Consider the following 21,518-nt stretch of genomic DNA (forward strand, 5'->3'; position numbering starts at 1 on the left):
TTTTTTTTGTATTTTTATTTAATTTGATGAATATTTCCCATTTGCAATTTAATCTGGTTCAGGCTGCATTTAGCCCAGAAAGTAACTTAAGGAAGCCTCAGTAAGACTGAATGGAGTTAGCTGGATGTTTGCATATCACTGAACTAGGTGGTCTCCAAGGTCTCTGTCAGCTGTAAATTCTATGATTCTGTAAGGAGAAGAGAAGCATATTTAAGCTTGATGTCAGGAAAACCTTTCTCTATCTAACTTTCTTTACCTTATAGGATCATAAAATGCTAGTGCCCCGTCTCCTAAAACTTGTTCAATTAACTGTTCATGACCTTGTAGACCATATTGTGATAGACCATACTGTGACCAATATCTCTCAGGAGGTCTCAAGGGTAGACACACAAACTTCCCAATACATTGTTCTTGGCTCATCACCTTATTAATTTTAATCTTTCCAAACTGAAAAGATGATCTAGGGGTATATTCTGACATTCCTTCAGAAATTACTAAAATTACAAAACATTTTTTCTATTTGCCTTAATCCCTTAGCCTGACTGATAAAACGAAGGGAATCTTAAACAATCTTTCTTCCTCTCTCTAATTAAAATTTTAATTCATTAGCTTAAATAAACATCAGAGTAGCTATCCATGAGACTTAATGAAGTTAATTTTTGCTATTTAACTGTAGTAGGTTGTTACCTACCATTTATTTATTTATTTTTAGTAAATAACAAACAAACAAAACAGCAGCTCAGGCCACCTCATACTGGGAGAAGACATTAACTGAAATTCTTTACACCAGCTGTCACCAAGTTTTCATCTGTAGTCTTCTTTATTTTTATTTTCTGGTGTGCATGCTTGTCCCCTCATGTTTCACCTTCTTATTTCCTTCTAACTCCCTTCTTGCATTTCTCCAAAACTTGTGTGAAAATCTTCTTCAGTCTATAACTGTCATAATTCTCAACTGCCAACTCATAACAGAGCACTTGTCAAATTATCCCTTAATAAATTCTTTCTTTGTACAAAATCTGTGATCTAACCATTTCTTCTCATAATGTAGTTCTATCAAAGTGCCTCATAGACTTCTCCAAGAATAATATCTTTTCTGAGAATAATTCTATAATATTTTTAAAGGTACACTATAAGAATCTAAAGTGTCACTAGTACTGAGTCTTGCAATAGTTTATTTTTCAAATTGTAACCCTGGCATCTGAGGGCTTACCCCTGGTATGAAAAGTCTGGGCCACTTTGGAAACCTCTCACAAATTTTTCTGGCTTACTTGTTGATACTCAGGGGGAAACTTGCAACTTCAGCACTTGGCACTTCAGGTAAAAGGATGCCTTCATTAGTTCTGCAAGCATGTAGTACCATAGTGCCAACCTCTAGGCAAAGGATCTCATCAGGCAATTGTGGAGACCTCTTCATTTACCCTGTATCAACCCAAAGGCTCCTATTTAGTTTAGGGTGTCTTGTTTCATCTCTTAATTTCTCTACTGCCCAGGCAATATGTCTTTCTGTTCAGCCAAAACATTCTATGGGGCTGTTAGGGATTGAGAAAAACCACAACAATGACATGCTCCCATTTCTATTTGCCCTTTTTTTTCTCATCACATCCTTGAGTGACTGGCCTAGAACACATAAATTACCATAAGGCTTGAAGAAGCCTTAAGTAAGCATTATAAATGCCAGTTGAGCAGGGGTAAAGCTGGTGGCTCTTATCAGTGCAGATGCCTGTGAAAGACAAAATAAGGTTGTTTGGAGAGGAAAGAGAGTGTCAGGGAGAGGTCTTCAGAAACAGAAGATTCACATCCTATTTATATAATCTCCCTAGTCTTGAGCTAAATGTTGTTATCACAGTGTTTTGGAGGCCCTCCCTGTTTTCAGTGCTTCTTTGTAGTAATTTAGATCCCCCAACAGATGTCTTTCATGTGGTTTCCTTATAGTCATATAAAGAGATATCATTATGAGTGCTGAGTGAGTTGAGCAACATTGAATTTGCCACTTCTTCAGGGTAGGATTATGAAAAATGGAGACATAATAGGTGTGGAAAGGAGAATGTTTTAAGGTCACCAATTCTCATCAGAATCTCAGACAGCTGGATAATTAATAACATTAAGAGACTAGATATATAATGAAATCCACACTCTTTCCACAAGGTCTTTTGTTATGAATGGAGGAATTGGGCTTTCTTGCAACTATTAGCAATTTAAAGGAAAATTTTCCCCAAATCAATTCCTTAAGAAAAATGGTGGTGGAGCCAAGATGGTGGAGTAGAAAGACACACATACACTAGCTCTTCCCCCACAGTCCATAAAATACCTGTAAAGAAAGACTCTCAACAAATTCTAGAGCAACAGAAGCCACAGAACAACAGAATGGAGGAGATTTCCAGCCCAGGGTGACCTGAAAGGCTGACGGGAAAGGCCTATTGCACCAGAGGTGGAATGGAGCCTACCCCTGCCTTGGCCGCATGGCACAGCACTGGGAGGAGGATGCAAGCAGCCTCAGGGGTGGAATCCCCAGCCGCAGTAGCAGTGGTTCCCAGATCCCTTAACCCACAAGCGCTGCAGGTCAGTGAGAGGGTTTTTTCAGCTGGCCAAGAAGGGAAAACGGCCTTACCATAGCTCCAGCCTCAGGTGGTGGTGGTAGAAGTCACATTCGGCAGGTGACAGGAGCTCCCATAGCAGCCCCTACAGGAACCGTATCCATTGTTGGATCATGAAACCCCTAGGGGTGCTGAGCAGCTGATTCTTACCTCAGCCCTGTGTAGCAGTCCTGCCGCCCCCTAATGCTCCTAGGGAATTTGAGCAGCTGATCTTTACGTCACACTGAATGGCAGCCCTGCCCTTGCAGTTTATCTGAATCTCAGCCCCCAATACTGGCTTGGTGGAACTGGAGGCCAGAAGGCTGTGCAGAGGAAACTCTACTACTCAGATTCTGTGCACAAAAACTTCTGGTTGGTCCCAGACCAGTGTATAAGCTTGATTGTACCACCTTGGAGGAACTGAGATCTTACAGATCTCCAGAGTATACCCTACTCTTGACAAAGAACCCAAAAGTCAAGTAACTGGTTGGGAAAATGCCCCCAAAATGGAAAAAAAAAATAAGACTATAGAAGGTTACTTTCATGGTGAACAGATATCTTCTCCCATCCTTTCAGATGAGGAAGAACAATGCTTACCATCAGGGAAAGACATAAAAGTCAAGGCTTCTGTATCCGAAACATCCAAAATAAATATTCAATGGTCTCAGGCCATGGAAGTGCTCAAAAAGGATTTTGAAAATCAAGTAAGACAGGTGGAGGAAAAATTGGGAAGAGAAATGAGAGAGATGCAAGAAAACCATGAAAAGCAAGTCAACAACTTGCAAAAGGAGACCCAAAAAAATACTGAAGAAAATAACACCTTTAAAAATAGGCTAACTCAATTGTCAAAAGAGGTTCAAAAAGCGAATGAGGAGAAGAATGCTTTAAAAAGCAGAATTAGCCAAATGGCTAATTATAGGCAAATGGAGGTTCAAAAGCTCACTGAAGAAAATAGTTCTTTCAAAATTAGAATGGAACAGATGGAAGCTAATGACTTTATGAGAAACCAAGAAATCACAAAACAAAACCAAAGGAATGAAAAAATGGAAGATAATGTGAAATATCTCATTGAAAAAATAACTAACCTGGAAAATAGATCCAGGAGAGACAATTTAAAAATTATGGGACTACCTGAAAGCCATGATCAAAAAAAGAGCCTAGACATCATCTTTCATGAAATTATCAAGGAAAACTTCCCTGTTATTCTAGAACCAGGGGCCAAAATAAATATTGAAAGAATCCACGGATCACCTCCTGAAAGAGATCCAAAAAGAGAAACTCCTAGGAACATTGTAGCCAAATTCCAGAGTTCTCAGGTCAAGGAGAAAATATTGCATGCAGCTAGAAAGAAACAATTTGAGTATTGTGTAAATACAGCCAGGATAACACAAGATCTAGAAGCTCCTACATTAAAGGATCAAAGGGCTTGGAATAAGATATTCCAGAAGTCAAAGGAGCTAGGACTAAAACCCAGAATCACCTACTCAGAAAAACTGAGTATAATACTTCAGGGGAAAAAGTTGTCTTTCAATGAAATAGAGGACTTTCAAGCATTCTTGATGAAAAGACCAGAGCTGAAAAGAAAATTTAACTTTCAAACACGAGAATCCAGGGAAGCATGAAAAGGTAAACAAGAAAGAGAAATCATAAGGGACTTACTTAAGTTGAACTATTTACATTTCTAGATGGAAAGGTAATATTTGTAACTATGAAAACTTTTTTCAGCATCTGGGTAGTTTATGGGATTACACACACTGACACAGACACACAGACACACAGACACACACGCACACACACACACATATATATATAGAGAGAGAGACAGAGAGCACAGGGTGAATTGAATAGGATGGGATCATATCTAAAAAATGAAATTAAGCTGTGAGAGAGTAATATATTGGGAGGAGAATGGGAGAAATGGAATAGGGCAAATTATCTCTCATAAAAGAGGCAAGAAAAAGACTTTTCAATGGAGGGAAAAAAGGAGGAGGTGAGAGAGACAACATAAAGCTTACTCTCATCACATTTGACTCAAGGAATGGATAAAACGCACACTTATTTTGGTATGAAAACCTATCTTACAATACAGGAAAGTGGGGGAGAAGGGGATAAGCAGGGTGAGGGAGTTGATGGAAAGGAGGGCAATGGCAGGAAAGGATAATTAGAAGCAAACACTTTTGGGGAGGCACAAGGTCAAAAGAGAGAACAGAAGAAATGGGGGTGAGGATAGGATGGAGGGAAATATAGTTAGTCATACACAACATGACTATTATGGAAGTCATTTGCAAAACTACACATATATGACCTAACTTGAATTGCTTGCCTTCCCAATGGGGATGAGTGGGGAGGGAAGAAGGAAGGGAAGTTGTAACTCAAAGTTTTAGGAACAACTATTGAGTATTGTTCTTGCATACAACTAGGAAATAAGAAATACAGGTAATGGGGTATAGAAATTTATCTTACCCTACAGGACAAAAGAGAAGATGGAGATAAGGGAAGGGAGGGATGTTAGAAAGGAGGGCAGATTGATGATAGGGGTAATTAGAATGCTTGGCATTTTGGGGTGGGGGAGGGGAGAGACAGGGAGAAAGTTTGGAACTCAAATTTTTTGGAAATGAATGTTGAAAACAAAACAAATAAATAAATTAAAAAATAAAATAAAAATTAAAAAAAGAAAAATGGCTAACATATATTTGAAATTGGGGACTTATTGTGATAGTAAACACAGATGCCTTTGACCACTTATAAGGCTCTGATAAATCATTTGATGGCTCTAGTAATGCCTGGTAGGAGAATGATTTTTGGTTTTGCATCAATAAAGTAGAGGAGTTTAATAATACTTGATAGCAGAGATTTCTGTAACGGGAAAGAAAGGAAATGCTTATAAAATATTTTCATCTGCTAGATGAATTATCCTTCTAGTCAGATTGATTTGCTTATCATTCCCCTTCTTTGTTCATGCTGTCTCTCTGACTTGAAATACTGTTTCTTTTCTAATTTAAATATCCAAATCTAGTCATCCTTCAAAACTCAACTCAAGTTCCATCTCCATGAAGCTTTCTGTTACCATTAGAGATACTTCTATGTGGTAAAGGAATTCTATAAAGTACATGCACAATGTAAAAGTTTTCTAATGATTAGATGAGAAGATTTATCTTAAGCTTATTTACCTCCTTATCCATTGATTCATGATGTGATCTTGGATGTTGGTTACCAACATGTAAAAGAGATAATATAAAGAACAGTCAGCTTGAACTCCATGAAAAATTAGGAAGTCTAATTTACAACAGGTCAGACCAGTAAAATTTACCAAGTAGTTCACTTAACGTTATTAAAATGCTTTCTGAGTCTTATCTTTAAGTTCTGTTTTCAATCTTTGGGAAAAATGTCTTCTCATCTAGAACTACAAATGTCATCTTATTGAATCCAGTGTTACATACCTTTTGGAGAAGAATATTTCAGTATTTCTCAAGATTATTGATATATTCAGTTATTTCTCAAAGAAAATTTAGTTCTTGTTCCTGGTCCTATTCAGCTCTGTGCCCAGTTCAGTGTTCATCTTCAGTGTCTGTTCAAGATATTTATTAATCAGTTCAATGGGCTGTCAATTGCATATCATAGTTTTAAAAAGTTATTTTTCATCCATTTGGCTTTTCCTATGTGAATAGTTAGGCTGAAGCCTTTTGAGTAATAATTGATCTCATTTGGGAGGCTCTGTGGTATTCCAGGACTTAATTCAATGAGCAAAATGTCCTCTAGAAATAGGAGTAGCTGTAAGACTTCATTACCTATAAGAAATCCTTTGATGTGTACAATGCACTGAATTCTGTACATGACAGTGACAAGCACTTTCTATGAATATACAGTTTCCTATTTTATTGATCTTTGATGGTCATCTTTGTTATTAAATCTGTGAAAAATGATGTATGATTTAGACATATTCATGGGAGATACAGCTGGAAAAAAAGCTTTAAATCAGAATTTTGCTTTACCTAATCAAAAACCTACTCTGTGGTCAACAATTAAACACATTGCCTTTAAAAGTTTTTACTTTTAAACTTAACAAATGTTAACAAATAAGAACATTTTAATCTGCAAGGGAAAAGAGAAAGAAAAACTGTATATGAAACTGTGAACCTTATTTATAAACAGGAATAAGCATTTATTGAAAGTATAAGTTTATATTAAACTTAACACAGTAGTAACAAAACTTCTCTGTCTGTCCCCAAATGAATTTTCCTCTTCTCTTTTCTATGTATGTTTAAAATTTTTCCTTTGATACTCTTTTCTTTAACTGTACTATCATTATCTACCAACTGCACTGCCTATAGCACTCGCCCAATGGAAATTTGTTTCCTTTGTAGCAAATATAGTTCAGGAAAAAAAAATCAATCTGTTGGCCATGCTGGAAATATGTCCTTTACATCTTTAGTTCAATACCTCTTTGCCAAGAGTAGAGAAGCATATTTCATCATTAGGTTCCTGCAGTCATGTTTGATTGTTGCGTTGATTAGAGTTGTTAAGTCTTTCATAGTAGTTTTCCTTAACATATTGTAGTTGTATAAACTTTTCTCCTTGTTCTGCTTATTTAATGCTATATTATGACATATAAGTCCAGCTTTATTTGAATCCATCATATTGTTATGGTAAAGTAATATTTTATTGCATTCATATGTCATAATTTATTCAGCCATTCCCCAGTCAGTGAGCATCCAATTTATTTTTAGTTCTTTGTTAAACAAAAAGTGCTGCTATAAATATTTTTACTTATGTGAGTCCTTCCCCTCTGCCATTGACTTCTTAAGGGGCAGGCACATAACTAATAGTGATATCATGGAGTCAAAGGATATGCAGAGTTTAATTCATTTTCTGAAGTATAGTTTCACATTATTTTTCACAATTGTTAGACCAATTCATAGTTTCTCCAAGAGAATTTCATAGTGGCTGTCTTTACATGATCCCTCCAAAAATTGTTATTTTCCTCTTCTGTTGTCTTTGCTAATCTGATTGGTGTGTTAATTTGCATTTTTCCTGTTAATGATTTGGAACATTTTTATAATATTATTGGCAATTTGCATTTCTTCTCTTGGAAATTACACATTTTTATCCTTTGGCTCTTGTTCTTATATATTATATCAATTTTCTACATATTGTAGATATCAGATTGTTATGTGAGAAGCTTGCTTAAAGGATTTTTTCTTGGTTAATTTTTACTAAGTGTTAACGCTCAATTATTTGTTATTAATTCTAAGTGCATCATTTTTTTCATGTACAAAATTTTAAAATTTGATGTAATCAAGATTATTAATTTTATTTCTTATGAACATCCTTATGCCTTGTTTGGTTAAGAAGTCCCCTTCTATCCATAGTTGTGAACCATATCTCTTTTTTATGTTAGGTTATACATGCATTTGGAGTTTATTGTAGTATAGAGTTGAGCTACTGATCTCAACCTAATTTTTAAAGGATCCCTTTCCAGTTTCTCCAGTAATTTTTGTAAGTAGAAAATCCTTACCACAAGAGTTAGTGTCCTTTGATTTATTCAACACTGTACTGTTATGTTTGATTCCTTCTGAGTCTTATTTAGCTAATCTGTTTTATTGATAACATTTTTTATTTTTAAAATAGTATCTAACAATTTTGATAATTTTTGCTTTATAGTATATTTGAAAATCTGGTTAGCCAACCCCTTCCAAGTTTTCCCCTAAAACAAAGGCTCATCTTTTTCAGCATCAATATTGTTCTGGTGTCATTATATGGTTGTGTGAGTAAAGGAATACCATTGTTTCCAAAATATTAAAGCTGAGGATCACCCAAATAAGAGGTGTTCTTTGGATATGAGGAGACTGAAATATACTACTGACAAAGAATTATTCAAGAAAAGCAGTATAAGATACCATTAGTGTATGACCAAAGAAGCAGAAAAGCCTTATGTGCAAAAAGTAACCAATGAGAAAAGCTAACATGTGCCATTGTTATTCCCATAATGTTAAGAGATCTAGAGGAAAATTTCTAGGATGTTAGACTCCCTCTAGAGAACTTAAAGGTTGTCATGGATAAGATGAGAAGTAAGGACAGATTATGTTCTATACTGTTGGAAACAGTATCTACACTGGTGAGATCACAGGTTCATCGAAGTTTTATTCAATAATAATAGTCATAATAACAATTACAGTTGGCATTTATATGGCAATTTAAGGCCTATAAAGTGTTTTAGAAACATCAATAAATAATGAGATAGCAAATCAATTGTACAGAATAACATATACTGACAGGGCTAATCAGAGCCATAACTAGGGCAGAACAACCTGGACTTTGACCTAGGATGATACACTATGTATAGTGTATCAGGATGATGCACTATGTCTATGGTAGTTCTTTGCCAGCCTGTGTCATGCAGTATTAGTGTCCCCCCTCCATTACCTAGTCTTGGCTTGCTGATAGCATAGCTATATCATTGACATGCCCTCCAGTCTAATGCTCACTTTCCCTTGTACTATAGATGACCACACAAGAGAAGATGGAGAGATGGGGATTGATTGTTGGGGGCATGGGCATAGGCCTCCCCATCCCAAAATGACTGCAGTTAACTGAGTTAGATTGTCTAATGGACCTGGGCCCCACTTTCCATGGACAAATTCCCATGATGTTACTCTCATTCACATAGATGAAGCCTTTGATCTCTGTAAGAATTTTTCTCCACATAGGGCCTTGTGATCTAGGTTTTGACATAGCCAGTTGTCTGCTGGTAAATGTCTAACAACTAACTCTCTGGGGAAAAATGCACACATGACACAATTTTAAGTTTAATCTGCATTATTAATATTTCCCCATTACTTTCTTAAATCTTTACAATCAAGGAAACCTTAAATCAAGCTCTGATTTGAAGTATTTGCTAATGTTTAAGTTGTAAATAATAACACTGAAAATTTAACAATCTGCTCTTGTGAACCATATGAATTGACTCCAGCAGACCTCTGGCCATACCTGTCATGTGAATTTGCTCTTGGTGCCAGAATTCCTAGTTAAGGCTCTGTATCTAAGAGTGTTGGGACTAGGAATCAGAAATTCTGGCTTATGTTCCAAATTCCTCCAATAACTACCTATGTAACCTTGTGCAAATCACTTTACCTTTGTGGATTCTATTTTTTCATCTATAAAATGAATGAAGTAGATGAATTGATCTTTAAGATCCATTTCAAGTTGTAAAAGACTATACTATTTTGGCCTTTGAAAAGTATCTTGTGGAGTAACTTTTCCTTTCTGTATTTTTAGATATAAGGAAAGAAATGAGTAACCATGGAAATTCTGTCCAATAATTTGGCATTATGAGAATCTTCTCTACCTGCTTTGTGAAGATCAGCTAATGTTGGGCCTAAAATAAATTATGCTGTTGGTGAGTATAAATAGCACTGTGTGTTGAAATAATATCTTTTCACAAGTACTGGGCAAGTCACTTAACCCCACTTGCCTCATCCTGGGTCATCTCCAGTCATCCTGATGAATATCTGGTCACTGGATTCAGATGGCTCTGGAGCAGAAGTGAGGCTGGTGACCTGCACAGCCCTCCCTCACTCAAAACAAAGTAAAGTGCAAGTCATGTCATCATCTCTCTGAGGCCATGGTCTTCTTTGGCAACAAAGGACAAACACATACACATTTTGGGGGTGACTGATAAAATGAAAAGGATAATGGAAAATTTTTTGGGCCCTCAAGAAATTCTGCATGCCTAAATAATATTCTAATAATTTATTTACTTCCAAAAGAGAAATTATATAGTTATGGTAAAAACAAATTAGCCCCAAGTAGCTATTGTAGTTTCATTTTAATACTATTTTACTATTAGAAATGGAAAGGAATAAGAATAGATGACAGAAGTCTGAGGAAAACTCAGAAAACATGAGTCTAGGCTGCTAGTGACCAGGTGAGCACAGACAAGTATGTCATAAAGTATAGAATTCTTTGACTTAGTACCATTGCTATTATTCCAGCCTCCCAGGGTAGAAACCTTAGAGACACTTTGACTCTTTCTTCCCTTTCACTGTATGTAATCTGTCACCAACTCCCTTCTCCATTGCCATGCCCACTAATTAGACTCTTATCACCTTTTTGAAATCATGGGGTATTCAGGAGTACTAGCACCTCTGATGTGAGAGATTGTTGACCCCCTTTCAGGGCTGCTTATCCACCATTGGTGTCCATCCAATTCACCCAACTGTCACCTGTGGCTTCAAGAAGCTGTAGTACGTGTAGCAACCATACCTCAGTAAACCGTTTCAGCAGATGGGCAAAAAGAAAAGGCTGAAGGTAACTGATAGGCCTCAATGCTATTGGTGAATTACATGGATGTCTACCTTAACCATGTGAAAACTTTCCTTGGCAGAATGGGCAGATAAGAACAATTTGTTTCAATAACCATGAAGGCGGCTAAAGCAAATGCTGTGGAGCGTTTAGAGCTTGGTCAAACATCAAAGACACCAAGCTCATCCACTGCATCCTGAGCCATCAAATATTCCTGATTTATGTCTTGCCCCTGGACTTCAGTGACTGGAAGAGAAAGTGAGGCTGACTTTGTGCAGCTCTGCCTCACTTAAATCCAATTCACACACAAGTCAAGGCTTCACCTGTGCTGGCACTGGTCCTCTTTGGAAATGAAGGACAAACAAGAAGCAGAACAACAAATCACTGCAAAGGTACATGGATGATCTTTGGTTTCAATTTCAGAATCTAAAATCTCAATTGGAAGGGATTTCAGAAGTCATCTAGTCCAATTAAGTCGATAATCTCTATGACCTTAATCAATCTTCTGAAAGACTCTCATGAGGAGGAACTTACTAATTTCTGAGAAGTCCTGTTCTACTTTTGGATGTCTAATTTTTATTCTTCCTAAAATCCTCTCTGCAGCTTCTATACATTTTTTTTTTTCCTAATTCTGCCCAGTTCTTTGATCTGGGACCAAGGTAAATAATGGTAATTTCTCTTCCACATGACAGACAGCCATTCAGACACTTGAATACTGATCTCATTTGCCCCCTAAATTTCCTCTTCTGTAATCTAAACCTTCCTGATTCCTTCAGCAAATCTTTGTATGATCTGTTCTCCAGTCTTATCATTCTCGCTGCCATCCTCTGGAAGTGTGTTCCAGTTGTTTTTCTTTTAAAATGAGGTAATTGGACAAAATATTCCAAATTTGGTCTGAGGAGAGAGGAATATAATGGAACTGTTAACTTCCCTCTTTATTCTTATTACATGGCTTCCATGTCACACTGTTGACATATTGAGCGGGTAGCCTACTAAAACATTCAAATCTTTTTCACATTTGCTTTTTTTTTTTTTTTTTACTGTTTACTCCATCCTGCATTTGTGAAACTGAATTTTTGAATTCAAGATTCTCTTCCAAATCATCCTATCAATCAATCAGTAGGTGTTTATTAGGTACCTACCATGTACCAGACACTATCCTAGGCACTGAGGATATAAAGACAAAAAGGAAAAAAAGTTCTCTCTACTTAAGGAGCTTAAAATCTAGTTAGAAGAGACATGTATACATATAGGTAAATATAAAATATAACTGTTTAAAAGATCATTTTGGAGAGAAGGCACTAGTAATGGTGAGCATCAAGAGAGGTTTCATATAGAAGGTGGTACTTGAGCTGAGCCTTGAAGGAAACAAGGGTTTCTAAGAGACAGAGGTAAGGAGGAAGTACATTCCAGCACTGGAGATGGCCAATGCAAAGGTATGGAGAATGATAATGGAATGCCATATATGGGGAATGGCAAGAAGACCAATTTTTCTGGACTATAGGATGCACAAAAAGGGTAGTTTTAGGTCAGATTGTGTATAGCTTTTAAATGCCAAATAGATGAGTTTATATTTAATCTTAGAGTTAACTATCAAGTAGAGATAATATAATAGGGGAGTCACATGGTCAGACCTGTGCTTTAGGAAAATTATTTTGTTGGTTTTGTGGATGACGGGTTGGGGTGGGGTGAACTTGAGGAAGGAACTTTAGTTGGGAGGCTCTTACCACAGTCCAAAGAGGTGATGAGTGCCTGAAACAGAATGGTGGCTGCTATGCGAGGAGAGAGAAGGGAATGGATGCAAGGGAGGTTGTGGAAATAGAAATGAAAAGATTTGGAAACTACTTGGATACGGTGGGATAAGATAATGAAACGTTGAGGATAACACTGAGCTTGTGAACCTCACTTGAAAGAAAAGGAGTTCATTTTTGGGAACAGAGAACAAGTTCTGTTTTAGACATGTTCAACTTGAGATACCTACAGGGCATCCAGTTAGAAACATTGATAAGACAATTGGTGATATGGAAGTGGAGTACAACAGAGAGGTAGACCTGAGAACATAGATATTCCTTTCTCAGTTAAACTCAGAAAAAGTTTTCTCTATCCATTGCCCCAACTTCCTCTCCTCTCACTTCACTTCTAAATTCTTTGCATTTGATTGCTGCCTTCATCACTCACCTGAAACTACTCTCTCCCAAGGTACCACAGATCTCTGAATTAACAAAGTGCATATATAGTTAAGCATTTCATTTGGTCTGTAATTTTTCAAGTTTGTATATTCAGTAAATTCAACATTAACTGCAATATTCAAGGTGCTATAGGGAAAACAAAGAAGAATAATGCCTAGATTCTGCTGTCAACGTGCTTATAGTGTAATAGGGAAGATAAAATGTATACACAAACAAAGAGAAAAAAGTAGAATATGTTAAATGCTACAGAGTTTAGAGAAGGAAGAGTACTTCCTGGGGAGTGGGGATGGGTTGGGACAGAAAATTGTGGTTGTCATGAAATCCATCCTGTGCTTTGCCACTACAAAGAGTTGCTATAAAAATCCTATTTATACTATAAGTTATAATTATTGTTTTTGAATTTCCTTCCATCTTATTTTTATTCACTATTTTCTTTCTTAGCCTCTCTTTTAACCCTATCCCTATTACCTTACCTTCTTCCCCTACCCTTCCATTTTCAATCTCCCCATTCCCACCCTCCCAATCTCAATTCACACACCAAGAACTGGAAATTGCAGGGATACTCATCAATTGAGTAATGGCTGAACAAGTTGTGCTGTATGGTTGTGATAGAATACTACTATGTTATAAGGTATGATGAGGTCAGTGTCTTAGAGAGGTATTGAAAGACTTGCATGAAATGGTGAAGAGTGAAATGAGCCGAGCCAAGAGAACATTATATACAGTAAAAGCAATATTGTTTTAAGAACACTTTGAGTGACTATGTCATTTTGATTGTTATAAATACACAAATTAAAAATAAGACATATGAAGAAAGATACTATCTGAATTCAGAGAAAGAACTGATAAAAAGATGTATGGAATAATTTTACATATATGCATGTACATATACACATACATGCATATACATAGTATCTATATGCATATACATATATGTATATATAAACATATACATGTGTGTATATATATACACACATACATACATGCATATGCCAATATGTGCAATGGCAGTTGTCTCTAGGGCAGGGTCAGGGGGGAGGGAAGAAAAAGAGGGAAAAAAAAAGAAATTTACGGGATAACTTTGTTGTGTGTTTAAAAGGAATAACAAGTTGTACACGGTGGATTTGTGATTTCATGTGCAATCACATTTTTATTTTATTATATTATGCTATGGAAATGCTTGTTTTATTACAAAAATTAAAAAATAAAATAAAATTTTAAAATCCCATTCTGTGATTTCATGGGTATATGCCACCCCAGGTGAGAAAATTTCCTGTAACAAGGCAGATAAGCAATTGTTATACAATTCAGTCTTTAGAAAGTTGCCTGAGGTACTGGAAGTTAAGTGATTTGCCCAAGTTCACACAAGTGGTAAGTAGAAGAGCCAGTATTTAAACCTTGGCTCTCTGACTTGAAATCTAATTTTCTTATTGTTTGACCAGAGATGCACTGAGGAAAGATGCATGGAGGTAGCCTGGCAGTGCAGAGGATAGAATGTGGACCCTCAAGTAAGGAAGATCTGAGTTCATATCTAATGTCTGACACTTGCTAGTTATGACCCTGAGCAAGTCACATAACTTTGACCTGCCTCAGTTTCCTCACCTATAAAATGGGAAGAATAATAGCACCTACCTCCCAGGGTTGTTTTGAGGATCAAATGAGATAATGTTTGTAAAGCACTTTACAATCATTAAAGTGCTACTTATAGAAATACTAGCTATAATTAAAATTTATTACATTATTATTAAAATAAAAATTAACATTATTTTATTTAATTGATAAATAATAAAACTATTGTTAAAGAATAATCTGAATGAATATGATTAATTTAAAAAAGAATGAAAAAATTATAAGCAGCATGACTTAGTGGAAAGAGAACCACTGGCTGTGTGTCCATAGGCAAGCCACTTAATCTCCTGGGATTTCAGTTTCATCATATGTACAATGAAAGGACTAGACTAGATTATCTCTAAGATCTCTTTCAGCCCTAAATCTGTGATCTAAGTAATCTATTTACTTACTTTGGGACTCTGGGGAAATAACTATGGCTTTCTCAGTCCCAGTTTTCCTTATCTGTAAAAATGATAGGATTGGACTAGATGACCTTAAAGATCTTTTCCAGTGTTAAATGCATGATCACACACACATACACACACACACACTCACACATGTGTATCATTGAATATGATGATTGTGAAGTGAATTGTGATTAAAAAAGCTCTGAACATTCTGCAGCAGCAGAGGCTTCCTTCCCAGGAGACCTTAAGACATGAAACCAAGCTCTGTAAAAAAGCAAAATTAGCCAACAAACCCCATAAAACCATCCTTCTGAACTTTGAAACATTACATAGTGTACCCAATAAAATTTTCCCTGGGTATTCAATCCCTTGGGTCTGGGTGGACCTCAGGTTGGTTTCTCTGTTACGATAAACACAAGGGAACATGAACATTCCAGTTGACTTTGTGCGAACCTAGTATCCAATAGGCTGGTTACTAAGAGTGCTGTACCCACTTGCTAACTCAAAATCAAACTGAAAAAGACACTTTTAAAATAAATGTCAACTAGGGAAAGGCAGCAGATTGCTATAATTTATGACATTCCATTAGCCCTTAATAAAAGGACACAAATAAAAGGATATAGTGAAAAATTTCTTCCTTTAAAAGGTATACAATGAAGAGAAAGATGAAGTACACCATATTTTATTTTAATTTTAAATGATGACTATTAAGTTAAAATATGTAAAAAGACCTTGACTACTTTTTGTAAAATAAATCTCCTTGGGCTATGAAATTGAGATAACTATTATCAATCTAACATTTTTTCCCATAATAGGAGTTGAGTTGATAGGATAAGTATTAACATGGGGAAGTAAATCTACCCTTGTGGATACTTTTGAGACTTGATAGAATATGCTTATAACTGAAGTATGGCAATGGACATGTATGCTTCTTTAATGTAAAGAGGAAGTAGAATGTCATCGTACATAAAAAAAGATAGTCAATTGTGTAGAATTTCACAGAACCAAGGATCTGCATGAGTATCAAAGCAGGGAAAAACACAAGTGATATAACATTGGGAATATTGTATAGGTTACCAGACTAGCTGAAAGATTTGGGTAATGACCTCCCGTGGAAGATCACAAATCTGTCATAGAAGTAAAATATGATTATGAGAGGAGATGCCAATTATGCATTTATTTGCTATAAGTCTCTGCTAAAATCAGTGCAATTTTCAACTTTTTGACCTATATTGATAATTTTTTGTTTTAGAAAGTAGATGGGGTGAGGAGGGGTATTGTTATTCTTAGATTGATTTTGACTTAAAAGAAAAAAACAAAGACAACCATTTATGGTGGGATGAACAAGGGATTTGGAGTCATTGGCCATGGATTCAAAACCTAACTCTGCTAACTTACCATTAGTGTCACTTTGGGCTAATTACTTGTTACTTAACTTGTAATTTACTGACGTTACTTAATTCTCCTCATCTTTGAAGTGCTTGTGTGTGGAGAGGTTGGGCTATATGACCATCAAAGTCCCTTCTAGCACCTGTAATCTTATGATCTATAACATGAAGGAGTTGGACTATATACTTTCTAAGCCCAAAATTTTATGATGATAATTGTTACTGGATCAGAAATGACAGAATTGTCAAAAGGCAGCCACCATGAAATCTTGGAATTTTTAATAGGTAAGTAGGGGAACATAGGATATAATGTAACATATATATCTTAGAATGGTGGATTTCAAAGAGTTGAGAGTTAGATAGTAGAATACGATGGCTTGAGATTCTAAAAGTGGAAGTTGGCTTAAGAGGAATGGGAGGCCCTCAAAATTCTAGTGAAGGTCATAATTGATTGTAGGAAAAATTGGAGTTGTCTCAAGAGAATGATATGACTGAATAGAGAGTTCAATGACAGCTTTAGACATACAGTAAGAAGAAGACTTCACACACACACTTAGCGTAGTCCTATGAGAACAGCACCAAGGAAGAACCAAGTCCACTGAGTCCTGAGTCAAATTCATCATTTTGGAAAGCAGTTTGGAAAACACACAGAAACTGTATATATCCTTTGACTCAGTGACATTGCAACTTGATCTATATTCCACAGAGATTAAAGAAAGAACAGAGGAACGCAGATGTACAGAAATATTAATAGTAACTTTCTTTGTAGTGGTAAAGAATTGAAAACTAAAATTGGGGAATGACTGAACAAATAATTACACATGAATGCTATAGATTACTGTTGTGCTGTAAGAAGTTAAGGTGGCAGTTTCAGAAAATGCTAGAAAAAGCTTGCATGAACTGCTTTACAGTGAAGTGAGCAGAACTAGGAGATCAGTTTATACAGTAACAATGATATTGTGGAGATAATGAACTTTGAAAAACTTAAGAACTCTGAGGATCAACTCAATGACCAACCACATGGCAGAGAACTCATTTTGAAACATGCTATCCCCCTACAGGTAGAGAACAGGTGAACTAAGAACGCTTACTGAAGCACCTCTTCTCTCTTCTCTCCTCTTCTATTCTATTTTCCTTCCTTTCCTTCTTTTCTTTCTCTCTCTCTCTCTCTCTCTCTCTCTCTCTCTCTCTCTCTCTCTCTCTCTCTCTCTCTCTCTCTCTGTCTCTGTCTCTCTCTGTCTCTCTCTCTGTCTCTCTGTCTCTGTCTGTGTCTGTCTGTCTGTCTGTCTGTCTCTCACTGGACCTGCATTGCTAACTGTTTATAACCTTGGGGATAAGATGGTAACCTGAGACCAGCAGCAATAAAGGACCTCAGCACAATTAACAACTCTTCTAGTCCTTTCTTTTCCACTCAGGCTCTTGTACTGCCAGTAAAGAAGATCTTTAACTTCCAGCTCCTTTCTCTTGGCTTCTAGGGAAGCTATATAAGCTGGGGATAGTCAGAGGAGAAATTTGAATTTCTCTATTTCTACTTTCATTGTCTATGTAATCTAAATGCTTACATAAATCTTAATGGCTATTATTCTCTTTTTTACACTACACTCAATCAAACAATTCCCTTAAACTTCAAGTCAGTTTGCACTGACAAAAATCCATATTGAGTTTATAAAATCTTAACAATTTAAATCTGTTCCCTCCTAGGTTTATCTTCTCTCTGTTCCCAATCTTACTGGTAGCATTTAAACAAGTTGAACGGCCATCCAGATTTAAATACATTAGGACATGCACACTAAGAAAACTTTAAAATGTTACTATTTACCAGGATAATTGTTTTAAAAGCAGCTACAGTCTGTAGATGTATGGGGAAGAAGGGAAGGAAGGGACATCATGGCTAATTTGCCTAGTGTGGCTGGCCTCTGTTTATCTCTGTAAGGAAATAGGTAAGGAGAGTGAGACAGATAGTAAGGGAATGGATTTAATTCTTTGTCCTCCACCCCAAAGCACAGGAGAAGTCTCCAAAGTAGTCCAAGCAGCACCCCCATTTCTGTATCTTAAAATTTTTGTGATTATATGTGTATGTGTATATACACATGTACATATTTACACATACACGTATACTTATATAAATGAAAAATGGTTGTAAAACATTGGATTAGGAAGGTGTGAGTTTGAATCCTGCTTCAAACTAATTAAATTTCAGTTTTCTCATTTATAAAATGACAGTAATAATAGCACATACTTCACTGGGTTGTTGTGAGGATCCAATAAGATTATGTGTATTAAGTACTTGGCAAGCCTTACATTTTTGTATAAATGGTAACTATTATTACCATTATTTTCATCATTATGATGTACAAAATCAAATGAATGAATTTTTTTTTTTTTTACTAGAAAGGTAGTCTGGCATAGTGGATGGAATTAGTGTCAGAGTCAGTCTGTCAATAAGCATTTATTAAGCACCTATTATGAAGACTCTGTGTTAAGTGCTGGAGAGGAAAAAAAAGACAAAAAACAGTCTCTAAAGGAGATAAGATTCAACTATGTACAAACAAGAAACATATTGGATAAATTGGCAACAATGAGCAGAAGTGAGGCACCAGAATTAAGGGGGACAAAGAAAGACTTCTTGCAGAAGGTGAGATTTTAGCTGGAACTTGAAGGAAGTCAGGGAAGTCCGAAGATGAAGATGAAGGTAGTGGATAGAGTTGGCCTTGGAGTCAATCAATAAATCGTTCAGTCAGTCAGGAAAGATTTCATACAAAAGGTAGCACTTGAATTGAGGTTTGAATACAACTAAGGATTCTAAGAGGACAAAGAAGTGTATTTCAGGCATGGAACATGACCAGTGCAGCACAGAGAGGAGAGGTGAAGTTCAAGAACCTCAAGAAGTCCAGTTTGCTTGGATCATGGTATACAGGAAATGGAGTAGTATATACTAAAACTGTCAAGGTTGGTTGGGGTCAGGTTGCAATGGGTTTATCTAGGGAAAGACATGGTCAGAGCTTTACCTTAAGATAATCAGATGAGGGAGAGCCATGAGGCAGGGAGACCAATTGGGAAGTTATTTTAATAATCTTCAGGAAAGAGGTAATGAGAACCTGAAACAGGGTGATGACTGTTAATAGAAAAAGAAAGAAAGATGTTGTAGAAGTAGAAATGACAAGATTTGGAAACAATTGACACATGTGGAGTTTAGTCAGTCAGCTAATAAGCATTGACTACTATGTGCTAAACTTTTGGGATAAAAAGAAAGATAGGGTGAAAGATGGAGTGGAAGATAACACATTTGTGAACTTGAAAGACTGGAAAGATGGAGGGGGAAAGAGATAATTACAGTAAAACTGCATTTAAGATTTGAAAGCAATGGTTGGAGATGCCACAGTATTTCATAATTATCTATATTGACTTTAAGACTCAGAGTACCTCCAGACCATTTATTCACTGCATAATCTGCTGGGCGCTATTTTTTTTTTTTCAGCAGGTTCAGCTCCATTGCTATCTATGTTTTCAGACCTCACAATCTGTGTGTAGATGTGCTTTCATCCAAAAACCTGAATCAATAATTAAATTAATAATTAAATAGCTTAATAAATTGGTAATTAACTATTCAGTTAGTTCATAAATAAAATAGCTAATAAACAAATAACAATGATAAATAAATAATCAGTTACCCTGACAAATCTTTCTACACTTTCACCTTTGGAGTCCCCAAACCTCCTAGAGATACTGAAGGTAATCTTTCGGCAGCAAGTAGACCTTATACTAAGGCTTATTTGACCATCTGCCTAAAGTACAGATCTGACTGTTATTCCGCTATTCAATAAACACCAATAGCTGCCTGTTGTCTTTGGGATCAAATATAGTTCTCCTTTTGTCATTAAAACCCCAGCCTATCTTTCTAGCCTTATTACACATTACTTTCCTATACAAAAACCAGCCAAATATCTCATCTCTCTGTCTTTGCACTGGCAGTACCTCATGACAGATTTACTCTCCTCATTACTGTCTCAGAATCACCTGCAGCCGTCCTGTTTTTTTCTCCCAGCTGCTACTACTTTCTCCAAACTATCTCATCTATTTTGTTTGTTACCATAACCACGGCACTGTCTTTCTTCATATTGTAAGCTCCCTGAGGGAAGCAAGTATTTCATTCTCGTCTTTGTATTTGGCCTGTGTGGCACATACTAGGTATTTAAATGCTTGCTGATTGATTTCAAACTTGCATGACATCTCATCTGAGGAAGGTCACATGACTTGTGTTAGCCACAGCTGTGATAAAATGTCAGCGGTCTTAGCTAGGCTGGGTTGTCTGGGACGTAGGTCCAGTGTACACATTTGGAATGTGAAAAGAAATTAAAATCAATACAACGTAGAAGCTATTATTATAATTTTTCTCCTGCTTAGCTTAATTCTTTTGAAATTGGTTGTTTTATTTTTACATTTTGAATTACAAAGTTGATTTGAGGGTGCTTTTCATACTGACTGTCACAGATGACCTAAACTGATAGCTACAATCCTGAATTTCAGTTTAATGTCCAGTCGTGATCTATCCTGGCCTGGGCCAAGTACTCAATGGAATGTCCAACAGGTTTATACATCATCCTTGAACAATCCCTTCTAAGCAGAATCTGCTCTGTGGAGTGCTCCTAACGTTGAGTCTTGTCATGGAGCTGCTTGGCTTTATGTACATGATTTCATCTCAGTGGCAGGAGCATCCTAACCAAGATAATTCACTTTTTTCCCCTATACTAGACTTCCCACTATGGGTATTGTTGTCTATTTATTGCTGAAGGAAAATTTCTGTCTCCAGAACTTTTGCTTTAACATTATCTCCAATCATGGGCCGCACTTTATCTCATACTTCAGGCCTGTATTATTTATAACCTTTCAGGTAATGATAATTTTCTATATAATTTTCAATATGATGATCAGATTTTTCTCAAAACATATTATCCCCATGACCTCCTTTAGTGGTTCAGGATACTAAACAGAGAGATGTCTGAACTAAACCCTAAAATAGTACTTCTGATACCCTACTTCTTATCATCA

General features: G+C 36.3%; 1 long non-coding RNA gene across 1 annotated transcript in view; it reads left to right on the plus strand.

The window, feature by feature from the left end:
* LOC140505772 (uncharacterized) overlaps positions 1-21,518 on the plus strand; it is a 181,936-nt gene that overhangs the window by 88,828 nt on the left and 71,590 nt on the right. Inside the window, exons 3-4 of the long non-coding RNA XR_011967661.1 lie at positions 9,849-9,969; positions 10,957-11,266. This is a non-coding gene — a long non-coding RNA (uncharacterized lncRNA). The remainder of the gene's footprint in view (positions 1-9,848; positions 9,970-10,956; positions 11,267-21,518) is intronic.

Source organism: Notamacropus eugenii, chromosome 1 (assembly GCF_028372415.1).
Source record: "Notamacropus eugenii isolate mMacEug1 chromosome 1, mMacEug1.pri_v2, whole genome shotgun sequence".
Lineage (NCBI taxonomy): Eukaryota > Metazoa > Chordata > Mammalia > Diprotodontia > Macropodidae > Notamacropus > Notamacropus eugenii.